This window comes from Balearica regulorum, chromosome 2, assembly GCF_011004875.1.
Source record: "Balearica regulorum gibbericeps isolate bBalReg1 chromosome 2, bBalReg1.pri, whole genome shotgun sequence".
NCBI lineage: Eukaryota > Metazoa > Chordata > Aves > Gruiformes > Gruidae > Balearica > Balearica regulorum.
Window position 1 is genome coordinate 119,184,136 of NC_046185.1, and position 15,599 is coordinate 119,199,734.

Here is a 15,599-nt window from a genome sequence, read left to right on the forward strand (position 1 = left end):
GTTCATACAGATGCTGGGAGTCAAGAATATTCCGTAAGAACACAAATATGTACCAGGTTATTGTCAGCATTGGCATTAGCATCTCATCTACCAACACGCAACTGGTGTTGGTTATACTAGAGCTTAGAGTGCAGGAGTTTCAAAATCAGCTTATGCTGACTGAAGACACTCCTCTCCTGACACCAAAGCCTCAGCCACTTACTCCTGCTGATTCCTCTGCCTCACTGTTAGCAGCTGCTCAGTTGCCCAGAGGACAGACAATCTGATTGAAAGTTAACCTTAAAAACAGTTCTTGGCTAAGTCACAGAATTGATTCCCAGCACCATTAATATGGGAGAGGATAGAAGAGGGAATCCACAGCCAGGGGAAAATTCACTCCGCTGGGCAGCAACGTGGTCTTAAGTCATAACAAGCCAATAACAAAACTTTGCAAGAGCTTTTAAACCAAGCTCTTCTCACATTTCCTTCCTTCTTTCTATTTCTCTAACTGCTACAGTGTTCTGAACTTCTGCTATAAATGCAAGCAAAACCAACAGGGCTCTAGTATATATTGATCTATTGGAATACTCAAAAAAAACCCCAAAACACCAAGACACACACACAAGGAAATATGACAGTGAAAATGTAGCAGCGTAATTTGGTTTTACAGCATCTAATGGACTGCAAGGTTAGACAGTCCTGTGCAGAGAAGCTGTAAGATAAGGCAAAGAATCAACTCCAGTACAGTCACTAACTGATTTAACTAAAGCAAATCTGCCAACATAATTGAATCTAAGAATTATCTCTGAGCTAATCTGTTTGTGCTATCAATAAGCCTCTTAGCTGGACAACCATAAGCAGGATGACTATATAGCATGACTTTTTGCACTGTAATCAATAGGCTCCAATAAAAAGAGAAATATTGATGAATCAAAGTTCAAATAAAGGACAGTTTTAGACAAAGGATATTAGCAGTGAACTCCTGAAATTTATTTAGGAGACATCACGTTATTCACTACAAAGTAAAATAAAGAGTGTTTGTAAACTCACACAGCTATCTCAGTCAAACCACAGAGTAACCAGGAAGACTCTGAATCAGACACCAACTGGTATCTTGGAAAGCCTACCTTAACAGGAAGTTAATTCTCAAGATTTTTATCTCTCCCAGTAGCACTGATCCCACAACTGAATCCACAAAACTGAGCCCTCCGTACAAGCGCAGCATTCCAAGGAGGCAATGGCATTGCTTATGGAGTTCTAATGATACAAACGTGACTCAGAAACATACCTTCACAGCACAGGCACTGTAGATCACAAACCAGTTTTACAGTCCCAGCATTACAAAGCTTTGTTGAGCTGCCTACAACTGAGATGCAATAGCTGTCACTCAGTGAGCGTTTCTCCTACTTAGTATGTTTTTTATGATAACTCTGAAAGCCACTTGGTGTACAGCCGCTACCAGAATCTATGCCTTTTAATAGCCCTTATGCAACACGCCAAATGACAATCTCATTGTTCCTTGTTTCTGCTGTGAACGTGACCATCACACAGGAAGATGCCAGCATGCCTTTGGTCATTTTACATGCAACTTAAGTGTATTCTTTAATCTTGATGGCATCACTAAGCTTCCTACAGAGGCAGAACTGCAGCGTACATCTGGAGACATAGATAGTTCAAAAGAAAAAACAGAACCAGTTATAACAGCCTACCTATCACCAATAGTTCTCTGACCAACAGGCTCCTAATTCCACATTCTAGTTCTCAGGACTTCTCACATCATACTGGTGTCTCTGTTCTTGTGTTGATATGGGAGTATTGTGAAATAAGCAGCGCATGAAATAAAGTGACAGTTTTGTGAGAATTAAACTGAGGTTATTCAAAAAGTTACATGATGAAGTACCCAGCCTAATATTGGAGGCTTACTAGAGGAAACACCCACTTTTGCAAACAGAACAGTTATTGCTGGGGCAGGGGGAAAGGTATCAAAATTTGAAACAAAGAATACACCATTTTTTGCAAACTAACAAGAAACACTTCACCATCCTTGATTTGAGTACCACTCACAACCTACAACATCCAGACAATACAAAACAAATGATGTCCCACAAATGCTACTTCTGATCCTAGTAGCAGGAGCACTAAACCACCCCAATTGTGGAAATCTGGAAAGAAACAGATTTCAAACAAACATAACTCATACACTGCCTTACCCCTTATTATCTCCCCTCTCCCAAGGGCATTTTAATTAACATAGGAAATTGTTAAGAAGAAATACATGTACAGCTTTTAGGGTGAAAGGTTTGTTTTTAACTTCTTGCCTTTTGATATTGCAGATGCTGCCTCAATAGCACTCATTCTGAGAATTCTTTCTACTGAGCTATTAGGAAAAAAATAAGTATCTTGCATTCAGCTTACTGTCTGTCATAGCAGCTACAGCAGGAAGTTTCAGCGGTAGTACTATTTTCATATTTATACAGTGACAACAGTAAGAAACAACAGTATTGATCAAGTGCATATTTAAAACAAAAATATTTAATCTCCACTCATTTCTACAATGCTAATCTCATTCTTCTATCCCAAAGGAGATTGGTTAGAATATTTCAAAAATCAAAAGAAAATCCTCAGAGGACATGGAAAGGTTAGGATCAAATTACTTCGACAAAAGCAATCTGTTACAGGAGACAAAACGTGTGAAGCAGCAAGGAGCTCAGGTGTGAGCTGCAGCACAGAGGAACAACAGGAGTTCCAAACAGTTCCAGGCAAATCTTTTCCATCTGATCTTGCTCTCTGGTACGTGCAAGCTCATTTGCTCCCACCAACTCTCACCTGCATTCCACAAACTGACAGAATGCCAAATTAACATCCATTAATATACATGGCAAAACTTGCAGATCACATGCTGGTGCAGCTTCATTAGTCAGGACTCTGGATTAAACTAGTCAAGATGCTCAAAGGCTGCAGTGACAACTTGAGATTTCACTGAGATTTTATGCATAAACATATCAAAACCAGAACAACAGTCACTGAAAAAACAGCGAAGTGATAGCTATAATCGTGGCTTAATATAATTTTCTTATGTGCATCTAAAATTATTTTCCTTATCTGTTGTCATCATAGGTTGCTCTGGCTCAATTAAAACAGGTTACAGTGCCTCAGAGAAGGCACAGCTTTGTGAATATGGTTCCCAGGTTGCAGGACAATGCTCCTTCCTCCAGGCTTCTTATGGAAGCTGCAGAAGAGCCCTACTAGGACCAACCACATTTAAACACAGTTCACTTCTAGTATGGTCAGAAGCCAGGGCATTACTTACAGTACATGAAACCGTGTAACGCACAGCAGTCAACATGCACGTATGGCAAACCGGTTATTGTAACTGTTGTTGGTTTTGTTTTAGCTTTGTTTTTTGCTGTTGCCTTCCTGACTGCAAAAAAAAAATTACACCCACAACTTAATCTCGGTGGACTGAAAGGTTCAAATGAGGTTATAGATTGCAAGACACAGAAAAACGTCCATACAGGTGACTTCTCCCAGAATCTGAACAAGAAGCCTGGACTCTTTAACAGATGTTCCATTTTTTGGACATTTCCTACTCTTCCCTAATTTTACATGAAAATAAGCTCATCTAAACATCAAGTTCAAAATCATCAGCTGCAAGCCAAAGCAGACACTAAGATCTCAAACTTGCTAAAAGCCACAATGGAGTATTTTACTAATACAAATAGAAGCATGCCTCCAAAAGCTATCCATGATCCCTGACACCGAATAAACAAAGTCAATATTAGTAAGTCTCTCCCCAATGGCTATGAAAGCCATCTCTATAACCGGGGGTCCTTCTAACTGACAGCATCAGCAGTTTACCTGTAAATAATTCACAGGCCAAATTTTGCAAGACGTTCTTGACCTTCGGTAAACAATTACACCCAACTGCCTCTTTCCTTTAGAGGGGCGGAACGGACAAAAGAGCACCGGCACCAAAGCCACGGAGCTCCGCCCGCCCCCGAGCAAGCCGGCTGCGAAGGTCGCCCCGCTGCCAGAGCGCTGCGGGGGCCCGAGGAGGAGGAGCCGCTGCACCTTGCTCAGCCACCCGTTTCGCCTCCAGGCGAACGAAGCAGGCCTCGCCCGCTCAACGCCACGGCACAACGTCCAGACCTCCCGCAGCCGCTCGCTCACCTGAGGACGAGCGGGGGCAGAGGCCGCCACGCCGGTCGCCGTCCCCCCGTTCCCCGTCCATCCCCGGCCGCGCCGCACGCCGAACCGTTACACGCCACACGGCCGCGGCAGCGCGCGAGCACCTCCGCCCCCTCCCCGCCGCCTCGTCCCGCGCACTCACCCTGCTCTGGGCCCCTCAGGCGCGCGCGCCGCCAACGGCAGCGGTGCGCGGGCGGCGGCGCCCCCGCTGGCCGGGGGAGCCTCGCTGCCGGCGGCGGCCACCTCCGGGCTGCTGCTGCCCTCACGGCTCGCCCTCGGCCCGCGCCGCTGAGGAGCCGCGGCGTGCGGCGCGGGCAGAGCGCCGCGGGTGCTGTGGCCGGCCGGCGGCTGCTGCTGCTTCTCCCTCCTCCTGCCAGCGCCTCATGTGCCCTCCTCCCCCGGTCTCTCCGGCCGGGCCGCCGCCGCTTCAGCTCCCCACTCTCAAGCGGCGCCCGGGTACCGCCGCAAACCCCTCCCGCCGGCCGGGCAGCAGCACACGTGGGGCGGCTGCTGGTCGCTTCCCTCGGCCGCTGTTGGGCGCGGGGTTCCTCCACTCGCCTTTACCCGCGCTGCCGGGCCGGGCCGTGCGGCCTCCTCGGGAGGCGGGGCGGCACGGCCACCTAGGGGGTTGCGGCACCGCCCGCCGCCGGAGGGGGGGGAGCAGCAGGAAGAGGAGTGCCGCCGGCAGACACCTCGGAAGCCGCTGGTTCGGTAATCGCAGCGCTGCCCACCGACCCCCCCCGCCGGCCATTACCTCATGGCCCAGCCCTGCTGCGGGGGAGGGGCCGCGCGTCGCCCAGCAACCGGCCCCCTGCCGCGGCCCGGACGGCGGGAGGGGCTACCCTGCGCCGGGGCTCTCCGCAGCGGGGGGGCGTTTGTCGCTGCGCGGACCAGCCCGAAGGCGGCCGCGGGCAGCACTACTGCCCGCCACCGCTCGTCCCCGTCCTGGGCTGCGACGGACCGCCCGCCTCAGAAGTAACTCACCGCTGCTTCGGCCAGAGTTGGCCGCGCTGCCCGCGGCCAAACGCTCCCCGGCCTTCGGCGCTGTGGCTGCCCGGGGCGCTCTCTGCGGAGCAGTCCGGGCGAGGGGGGCCGAGGCTGCGCCGCTCCAGGGCTCCGGCCGCCCCGACACGGCCGCCTCCCACAGGACGCGAGCGGGCGGCTCCCCGGCGTGGGTCGGTAGCGGCCACGCGAGGCGACCCAGGCCGGTTTGGGAGGCACAGAGAGACCCGCCGCGGTGCGGGCAGGGCCTCGCCGGGCGACAGGGGCAGGTTTGCCCGGCCCTTCCTCCCCCCCTCCGGCCCACCGCTGCTCCCCGCTCGCAGGGAGGGCCGGCGCGGCGCAGGCCCGCTCTGCTGCCCGCCAGGTGCCCGCGTTTTTGCGGAGTATTAGTATTTCTGCCGGAGGAGGACCTGCTCCACCTTGGCCGTCTCGCTTTTGAATGACCTGGGCTGGTCCAACCGGCTGACTGCCGCGGCGACTTGTTCCCGGGTTTGTCACGGTGCCTGCCTCAGCTGGGCAAAAGACTCCAACAAAGCCCCGGCCAAGCACCCAGCCAGGCTGAAAGGACGCTGGTGGACAGAACAACTGACATGGGAATAGGAGAGGGTGGCCGTGAAAGTTAGACATTCAAAATACGTGTTTCTTCAAGTTTGGTAGAGGAACGAAGGAGAGGAATCTTGCCCATGCCCTCCCAGAGAGTAAAATTGCACTATGAGTGTATTAGACACAAGAAAATCACCAAAAGGGAAAGACTTGTTATTAATGTCCCAACGACAGAGAAAAGCTTCAGTCTAGGTTCTTAATCTAATTTAAAAAAGGAAAAAGAAACCCAGAGGAAGTAATGACTTATTTCTGCAGCTCAGAGAACTGTTTGCTGGAGGAGGGTTTGATTGTTTTTGTTTACCAGCAAGGGAAGAACAGAATTGTGTCCAAGGTTACAGCTGGTAAGACAAAAAAGTTGCAGTCGTGCTGGTGACAGGATTCTGGAAGCGTGGGATGTGTGTTAACCTCTAGAGAGCAAATGGATTTGGGGTTTGACCCTGAATAACCCATAAGAATAAATGATCCAATGCTTTACAGATGCAAACAAAGAGAATCACAGATGGGGATGCACTTGGGTGACAGAAAAGAGAGGAGAAATGTTACAAGGACAACAGAGGATTCACAGGCGCTTGCAGAACAGGCGTGTCTTTAGAGCAGATCCCCTGGAAGTGACTAAGGGTGCAGTTTGATGAGGCATGTGAGTCAACCAAAGAGCTGGCTGTTCCCAAAAGGAGCAGGCTGCTCTCCCCACTTCTGTGGAAGAGCCAGGCATTCCTGACTTTCCCAGGGGCTGGCTCTGGTGCTTAGGATTCCCAGTGAGTGACTCGGTTTACTAACCTGACAGAGAACTTATTGTATTATTTTCCTTGTCAGTTTTCTGCCAGATTAGTGAACTGAATAGATTCACCCTAAGGTCATAAAAGTGTCAGGACTGAGCAGGAAGGAAGAGTTGAAACAGTTTGTCTGGGAGGAAGAGAACCATCCCTTTGGTAACACTGCACTCTTAAATCATGTAGGTAGTCTCATCTAACTCCTCCCTAAAATAGAAACTTGATGTCACTGCTAAGAGGTCTAACTCCTAGGTATCATTAAAAAGGTTGGTCCCTTCCACTTCTCACCCTCACCTGAGTCCTCCCATTGCATTCTTTGTGCCCAGCCTTGTGTATGTGTGACCCAGGGGTTAGCCAGTGGGCAAGCTAAATCAGGAGGCTTTAAAAAAGGATAGTTCTCTGATTCATTCCTGAAACAGTTAACAATGGAGTCAGATGAGTGACAGAGGTTGCACAAGAGAAGGAACAAGACCGAGCACTTGCAAACAAGGGATTGAGCCTTTCAGCAGCAACTGGGCACTTGTAATGTGTAACATAATCCCAAGACAGCAGTGAGGAGGAGTGGTCTGTACAGTGAAGGAGAAGTAGTTTTGAGGAACAGAGTTTGCTCTGTGCTTTACAGAATGTCAATGAGAAGCAGGAAAAAAAGCAAACACAGGCTGGTCAGGGATTTAAAAAAAAAAAAAAAAGTTTTCAGTTCCACAAAAACAGAGGAAGACACACAACAGAGGCATCTTGGAATAGGAGCCCGGGAAGAAAATCCAATGCTGAAAAAAACCCAGAAGGCAAAAATGACCTGCAGGCAGAAGGAAACCCAAGAAGTTGAAAAGTGAAGATCCACACCAACAATAGAGAGAAACAAGTCCACATGATTGGAGACTTCTTGTTGAGAAGAACCAATTGACCTGTCATGTCTGTAAGGAACAAGGGTTTGAGATGTACTGCTGAGACTGAAAAGATTCTTGTTAGAGTGAGCAGAAGTCCTCCGCAGTGGGACAAATGGCAATGACATGCACTATTTATACATAAACACAGTGTGTGGGAGTACATTGGGAAAAGAATTTGGGACTCGCAAGCAAGATGCATGTCTGTATGCTGGTCATGGGATATAGTGGCAGTTGTTTGGTGGCCGCTGCACCAAATCCTCCTTATGGTTTTTTTGTTGCATGGTGCTATGGTGCATATAAACATACTCCGTTGTGTTCTTACCTCTATCTCAATTCATCCACCCAGTAATCCTGAAGCTGGCAATTGACACAGTAACCAGATGCTTTAAAATAAAGTTTCCTGGACTACTGTGCACTCTCTCTGTTTTCATTATCCTCCACATTTCCTCTCTCTTCTTGATAATCACATGGTATTTATCACATTCATTCTCAAATTTGCTTCCTTGATTACATCTCTAGAAGAGACTTTTTAATTCCACCCTGCTAAAATAGAAGACTTCTCAAATATACTTTCCAGTGAGCATGCTTTTGTTTTTCTTGTATGTCCCTCACTTGCTGTCTCTACAACTTGTAAAACAATCAACAAATACAATAGAACAATCTAATTCCAATAGGCATAAATAAATTATCTGAGAAAAAAAAATCACTAGAATATATCCTACAAATGTGTTTCTGAATAGCTGTGCCATGGATTTAAGAAAGGAGTTGCGGTGCTTCCTCTTTGCGTTCTTCCTGCTGATACCTGGTGTTACTGTCCCCATTTCTCACACTTTTATATCAGCATGGACTAAGTAATGCTCTAAGTCCTTTAAAACGATCTATGAAGTGTCCGCATAATGCTGCCTGTACAACATCTTTTTGTGTTTAAATGGTGCTTTCTGTAAAGCTATCGTTGCTTTTACTTGAATAACACATAGATTCTTTCAAGTTGTCTGAGCATGTGAAAATGAAAAATGTGCATGCTTTGGGTGGATTTTTTCTGATTTGGGGGGGGGGGTGTTGTTTTTTGTTTTACGGCAATGTATGCAACGCTGCCTTTGCTGGAAGAATCAAATTAGCAGAAAAGTTTTTCTCTTGCTCAGTGCTCTGTGCTTCCTTCAGCTACCATCAGCCAGCACCAATGCCTTCTCCTTCTTCAACTGCTTCTGTACTGTAAAGGGGCTGTGTCTTTCAGGAGCAATACCAGCTTATGGCATTGGTCTGAAATGTTATTGTGACTGTGACTGAAGGACAGCAGACACACGTAATTCAAAAAAGAACACAAGGAAAATGAGAGGCTAAATAAAAAAGGTGAAAGTTTATGGACAAGCAAAAGCATAAACACAAGCAGAGGAGACAAATAAAATGAAGATAAAAAGGTCTTAAGGAGAAAACTCATTTAAAATGTCCTACATAGAGGATCATATATAATAATTATGGCAAAAGAAAGCATTATTCCAGAGCTTACAGTCTGAAAAAATGTGAACAAAGCAAACAGTGACTCAGAGGATGGGGTTTTGCACATATTTGACATTAATGAAATGCAAGTTGGAATAAATAGTTTGCAAAGCTCAGATTAACATTAGAAGTGAAGACAAGTACACAAACAAAGAGGAAATGAAATGCAAGATAGTGGGGTAATGATAAATGTGCCAGGCATGTATTTTGCAAGAAAAGGAAAAAAAATTGCAATCAAGCAAAGCCAAATGAAAATTACACTGTGGAATGATGATAATACCTTCAAGACATTGTGAATTCTAATCAGAATGCAAAGGATATCCTGAGTATACAGGCTGAATCTTCAGATACACAACATAAAAGCCATTGCTTTCTGCTGAAACAGTGAACTGTACACTCAATAACAAAACATTTGACTCTTGCATGAGTCAAAACTGCTGTATGTATTTGAAGAAAATGGGATGTCCTCCCAACAAGTTATACCTAGAACAGATGAAAGTAATTCAACCAATACAGCATCTGCTTTACACATTATCTCTTGCATTAGAATAAGCAATAATTTGAACACTGAGATACACAGAAAGAGAAAGCATCACTAATAATTTTACATAATCTCCAAATTACATAAGCAGCATGATAGTCATTGAAAAAGTAAGATTTTGACAAGGCCTATTCAGCCATCCTGGATGAGCAAGGCAGTCATCTTGTATTTTGGAAGCCAGCAGGTAGGCTTAGCTGTTGAGAATGCTGTTAGTAGTGAACCTTGCAGCAGAAGAATATCAGCTCTGCCAGCCAGCCTCACAAATCAGCATCACAGCTGATGATACTCTGGAATTGTGATATGAGGAATGCCTGGTAGAAACTGCGGTAGTCCGTAACAATTAACTCCATCCCATTAGCAGATAAAACTCAATACAAACAAAATAAGAGAGGAAGTTATTTTTGACTTCAGTATCATATGCAGAGCAGTTGTTGACTTCCCAAGGAAACCCAATGATTTTGGGAAGGTAAAAGTAGCTTGTAATATGCCAATCTTTAAAGGTATTGACTCAAGGAGTATTAAAATTTGCAGAGTATCTTACCACATCTCTTTCAAACCTTAGACATATGCAAAGCATTGAGACCATAATGGAGGAAAAGGCAACACAAGCATGCTATACATGCAGTATTGGTGACCTTACAAGTTGGTCCAGTGAGGCGAGATTTGGAGCCCTGTTCTTATAAAAGAAACCACTGGTAGTTTTTGCCTCACTGATGAAACAAACACATCATCAAGGACTGTTTTGCAATAGTGTTTCCACAGTGAAAAGGTCAACTCTATGATTGAGAAAACAAGTTTCCAAACAGAAAAATTCCAGAAGCTACCAAAAGAATTTGAAAAAAATCATTGCTACTCCCAAATAGCAGCAGCATACGATACTGAAACTGTAACATTTGAATTTATTTAATGACTTTGAGAAGTATCGGTGAATACAGCAGCCTTGTACCAGAAAAAACAAGGTGACTAAATTGTAATATGAAAACCATAATGTTACCAAAGAAATGCAGAAATAAAGAAAAACACACACAGTTTCACTCAAGCAATGAAAGGGTGTGCTAGTTTCAAGAGGTTGTTGGAAAAGAATCTGAGAATAAAAAGCACAAGATAAAGATGTGCTTATGTTCATGTCCATCATTCTGCTAAAATGGTCAAAGACCAGAAAAGTGGCCCCATGCACCTCCCCGGAATGACAGAACTGTCAAGGCAAATGGAATGTGAAAAATATTATATACAAGCAACTGAATCATCTTACCCAGGACACTGAGAATAGAAACTCTCTTGAGACTAGGGTCAGTCTGGAATAGAAAGAAACACCATGTACTAGCAAGATGGGATAGAGCACAAGTAATCATGATAGCTGGGAGAAAACCTAGTATGCGTGGCAAAATAAACGAGAAGTGTATAGCACCTTCAGCAGGCACTGGAGCAAACTAAAGAGCAGATCTTCCTACCAAAGGAAAACAAAACATGGAAACATACCTTAGTATTATAGGCTACTAATCAGACTTTTGGGAACCAGGAAAAATGTCAGAGGTTTCCGTAGTACCCATTGAGGGTAAAGCAGCGAAGTGTTTAAGCATTCCTGAACTATGTGGTTTCAATCACAAGATCTCAGTTTACCTTAAATTAGATCATCTATTTACTTGAGAACAAGAATTTGATTACATCTGACCGTCCCATATAATAGCCAGGCAAATAGCAAAGCTGAGTTTGTTGTACAAATTGCTAGGAGTATTGAAATGGTGCAAACAGCAGAGAGAATATTTTGCATTCCGTTCCTGAATGTTGAAAATACTCCCACAGAAAAGTTTGCTGCAGTTGAGCACAATGCTTGAAGTCATGTTCAGTAACAGACTAAAGAAGTAACAGACTAAAGGAGTAACAGACTAAAACAGTAAGAAAAAGGCCAAAGATAAGAGTCTCATAATTACAGCCCTGATTTGTATTTGTATTTAGTTTATTATTTCAAGATGACTCTTGTACAGGAAGCTTGAAGAGAGAATTCCTGATTCTTATACCAAATCAAAGGGGAAAAATCCCCATCTGGAATATCTTGAAATCGTGGATCCAGATGGTAAGAAAGATGCAGGCATGTAATGAAGTGTGTATCAACAATAAAAAAGTGCCATTGCTCCTAACTAAGAGGTATTGGGAAAAAAGGTGTAAGTTAGCATGTCCCCCATCTCTGCCTTTAATTACACTGAAAATTCTTAATCATGAAGACATTTAATTTTAAAAGCATGAGTCTCTGGCTTATTTGTTATTAAAGCATTTTTTTTCTGTTTCTCTCTCTGTACTTTGTAATGCTATTGACACTATTATATGAAGATTTCAACAGACTTTGTTAATGTTAAAGTCCATACCATCTCACTCCCCCAAATGGGATATTTGCCCCTTTTGCAGAGAAACAATCCCTAACCTGGACTAATTTAACAGAAAGCTGTACATGGGACAAAACACTAGAAATTGGGAAGCAACGGCAGTAACTTGATTGTTATTGTGGCTTAGTTTTGTCCTTTTGGACAGAGACAACGAAATTAAGTGACTTTTCTAAGATCTGCCATCGAACTGCTGTCAGGACATGTTCTGCAATTAAGCTAATATTTTATTCCTTCTTCTTTATATCGGTCACCTTTATCAGAGCCAAATATAAAATACAGTTTTCTAAAATCTAAATAAATCTCTCTTCAAAGCATACTTTTCTTGTGCTTACTAAAAGAAACTAGGTGATGTCTACTTATGCATTCGGTTTATTTATATCTAGTCAACTACTCATTTACATTCAAAAAGAAATGGAAAATTTATATTGCTTGTGCAGTTTCAAAGCTGTAGCTTCATTGGTAATTACAGATCAACTCTGCAATTGCTGAAAACATATACTGCAAAATGGGACAGGGTCTGAAATTGTGAAGAAATTAACAATTTTGCCATGCACATGTTGTTTTTCAGTGCTTATGAGTCCAGTCAATTCTATGTGGATATCCAATAAACCAGCAAAAAATGATAACTGTGTGCAGCACTGATCTCTTACCGCTTTTTCTTACAGCTGAACTGTGACAAAATGTTTGGCAAGCCATGTAACTCATGAAGCTTGATTTCCTCCAGGTCTGTGCTTTGTGTCTGCAGCCTCCACTGTCTGAGAAGGTATGAAACAAAACTGAAGCGCTTCTTGCAGCTGACACTTTTTTAACATCTGTCTCCCAAATAGGGTAGTTTGGTTTGGTTGGTTTTTTTTTTTTCTTCTCCTTTTTTCAGTATTAGGGAGGTTTACGTTCATACTGAAATCTTTCCTACAGTGGAGGTAAAAAACCGTGACCATTTGTTATTATACAGCCTAAACAAACATTGACTCCTTCCTGCTAAGTATACTACTTCTTTTATGAAATCTGGTTGAAATGGATCAACGGGTTCAAAACTGTTAGATCAAGGTGAAGGTAGGAAAATGGATAAAACATAATTCTTTACAACTTGCTCTAGAAAGACCAAATGTTGTTAAATGTTTTCTCACACAATAGAAAAGGATACTTATTTGACTTTTTCAAGGGCCTTACAAAAACAAAACCAGACAAACCAAACCCCCAAACCATACCACCCTTGGATGAAAAATAAAGTGAAAACTCCACTGCTAAAAATGGAAAACACTTGTTTGAAGGACAACAAAGCGCTCCCCAATGAAGAGATTACAGATTGCCGTAACAGGACTGACGACGGTCTGCGTTGCTTTGGCCGACTCTAGATCCATGCAGGTTTAATAAAAAAGCCCCAACCTCCCAGACTCAAAGTGCCAGGGCGCTGCCGGAGCCCCCTCTCCGCACGCTGCCCTTCCTGAGGGACGTCCCCGTCCCGTGGGTCACTGACGTCCGTCCCGCGCGGCGCCTCGGCCTCCCCGACCGTTAGCCCGGCACCGGCGGTAGCCTAGCAACCGCGCGGCTACGCCCCTGGCGCCCCGCCCTCTCAGACACGTGCTGCCCCCCCTGCCCCCCGCGAGGCACCGCCCCCTCCCCCTGCCACCGCGCCCCGCAGCATCCGGGAATTCCCCTCCGGACCCAGTGGATCCGCTCTGACGTAGTTGCCTTCTGGCCCAATGACGGCTCCGCTCCGTTTCCGGCGTCTGTCCCCGTCTCCTGGATACGGGCGCGGGGTGGCGACCATCCGAGCGGTGCGCGGGGGGGGAGCGGAGACAGAGCCGGGTGGGTCCTGGCCGCGTGTTCTTGGTAGAGTAAGGGAAAAAAACCTCAGTTCCCGGAGTCACTCTGCCTGTTGTGGCGATCCCCCTCCCGCTGGCTGTATTTTGTGGCGTGCAGGGACGAGTTTCCCCTCGGGACATTTCCAAATCTCTCCTCCCTCCCATTGGCGCATGGGAGACTCCGGCCTGGGGGCGGGGCTCCGCCGATTTCGGTTGATGGCGGCGGCGCAGCAGTAGTAACGTCGTTTTCTTGCCCACCTCCCGTCACAGGTACGGCTGTCGCTTCCCTTCTTCCCTTTCTTTCCCCCTCCACCCCCCCTTCCCGTGGACGGCTAACGGCCGTTAGTTGGCGGGGTGCTCACGTACCTAACGGTCCTCGGGCGCCCGGCGGCGCGCGCGGCGGGGCCCTCCGCCCCCCTGTGGGGGGCGCGTGCAAGCGCCGGCAGTTACCACCGCGCGCCGCCCCCCCCCCGCCCCCCGCGTTGGTCAGGCCCCGTAGTGCTTAGGTCTGAGTGCAGGCTCGGAGCAGACTTGGGGGGAGCTGGTACTCCCACTGAAGATCTCCTGAGGGGCAGGAGACTCGCTGGGAGATGACCTGCCCTATGGCAGCCTCACCGCTGCTGCAGGTGGGCCGGGAGGCTGCCGTGTCCCGGGGGTTGCAGTGCAGTGCCTCGGGCCTGCCAAGGGGCTGCTCTTGACAGAACTTTGGCTGCAGGAGATCTCGGGTACTTCACGTCCTGGTCTGCTCAGGGTGTTACGGGTGTTCTCTCACCAAGAGAAGGAAGAAACGCTTGTGGAACCATGTCTCCTTGGTGGTGGTGTCCTTTATCCTGCCCAGAGCAAATGTGGTTCACTTGGCAGCTGAAGTTTGCTGCTTTGAGTGTTTCTGTGGAGCTTCAGACTTGTTTCATTATGGGTGGTGGTGTGTGGCAGGCTTCCACAGCAGCCATCTCGAGATACTTATTTTCACTTTTTGTATTGCTTTATTTGAATTTTTTTAACTTTATTTCAAAACTGATTAATGTGCTCCAGCTGTTGAGAATCCGTTTCATGGGTCATATTCTTTAAGTTTGCATACTGAAATGATTCAGGGATGCAAGACTGGATGTTGCTTTTTCCCCTGTAACCTCTCGCAGAGCAGTTAGCGGAGGCCTCATTTGCAAGTACTGCTAGTCATGAGGTAGCAATGAAGGCTTCCCTGTCCCATGACCATGATTACTGTGTCCCAGTGTGCATTTACATGTCACTGGTCTTGCTTTTGTCAGATAACCAGATATTTCTGTAGTTATCATTGAGCCTGGCATACATTTGGATGGTTTCTTGCATGAGTGGATGATAATGCCTTTCATATGACCAACATGATGGAATCTTCCATCATCTAATGTGCACATGCTCCAGTCTAGTGATCAGGTGCACATGCCAGGTTTAAAGTATTCTTGGGAAAGAAGAAGTGCAAGGAAGGGGCTGTGGCCATGTAAATTTTGGGGGTTGGCTATGTTTTTGCTGGATATGTTTCTATGGTGTTGCTGTTCTGGAATCTTTGTGTACTAGGGGAAAACATTATGGGGGCTCTTTTTTTTTTTTTTTTTTCCAAGCTGTCCAGAAAAAGAACATAAAGAATGGTGCAATGATCTGCATGAATTAGAAAAGAGAGGTAGGAAAATGGAGACCCCCATCTTTGTGCCTTATTTTGGAATGTTTGGCGAACTGATCATTGTATAATCACCTTTATCTCATAGATAGCTGTCGAAAAAAAACCCCGTGTTCGTGTGTTATACTGGCTATACCTACTTGTTTGCTTAGTGCTTGATAAAATCGAACTAACTTACAGTATTAATCCCAAGGCTTTTGAATTGTAATAGTGAGATTTTGGGAAGAAAACTTTTGTCTTGGATAACTATCTTTGGTAAAGGAAATTCCTGGAATTATGAGACTCCAATGCGTGT

At 45.7% G+C, this 15,599-nt stretch overlaps 2 protein-coding genes across 5 annotated transcripts in view; one reads left to right on the forward strand and one right to left on the reverse strand.

The window, feature by feature from the left end:
• TRAK1 (trafficking kinesin protein 1) overlaps positions 1 to 15,599 on the reverse strand; it is a 440,848-nt gene that overhangs the window by 131,668 nt on the left and 293,581 nt on the right. The window contains exon 1 of one of the 2 annotated variants that reach the window (XM_075745575.1): positions 4,310 to 4,444. The exons of the other annotated variant lie outside the window; for it this stretch is intronic. The gene's annotated coding sequence lies outside the window, so the exon portion shown is untranslated. Of the gene's footprint in view, positions 1 to 4,309; positions 4,445 to 15,599 lie in introns of those variants that run through there. 2 annotated transcript variants of the gene reach the window in all.
• The window catches only part of ULK4 (unc-51 like kinase 4), a 257,733-nt gene continuing 255,975 nt past the window's right edge, over positions 13,842 to 15,599 (forward strand). For 2 of the 3 annotated variants that reach the window (XM_075745569.1, XM_075745571.1), the window contains exons 1-2: positions 13,842 to 13,923; positions 15,249 to 15,307. The gene's annotated coding sequence lies outside the window, so the exon portion shown is untranslated. The remainder of the gene's footprint in view (positions 13,924 to 15,248; positions 15,308 to 15,599) is intronic. The other variant, XM_075745570.1, reaches the window with a different exon arrangement.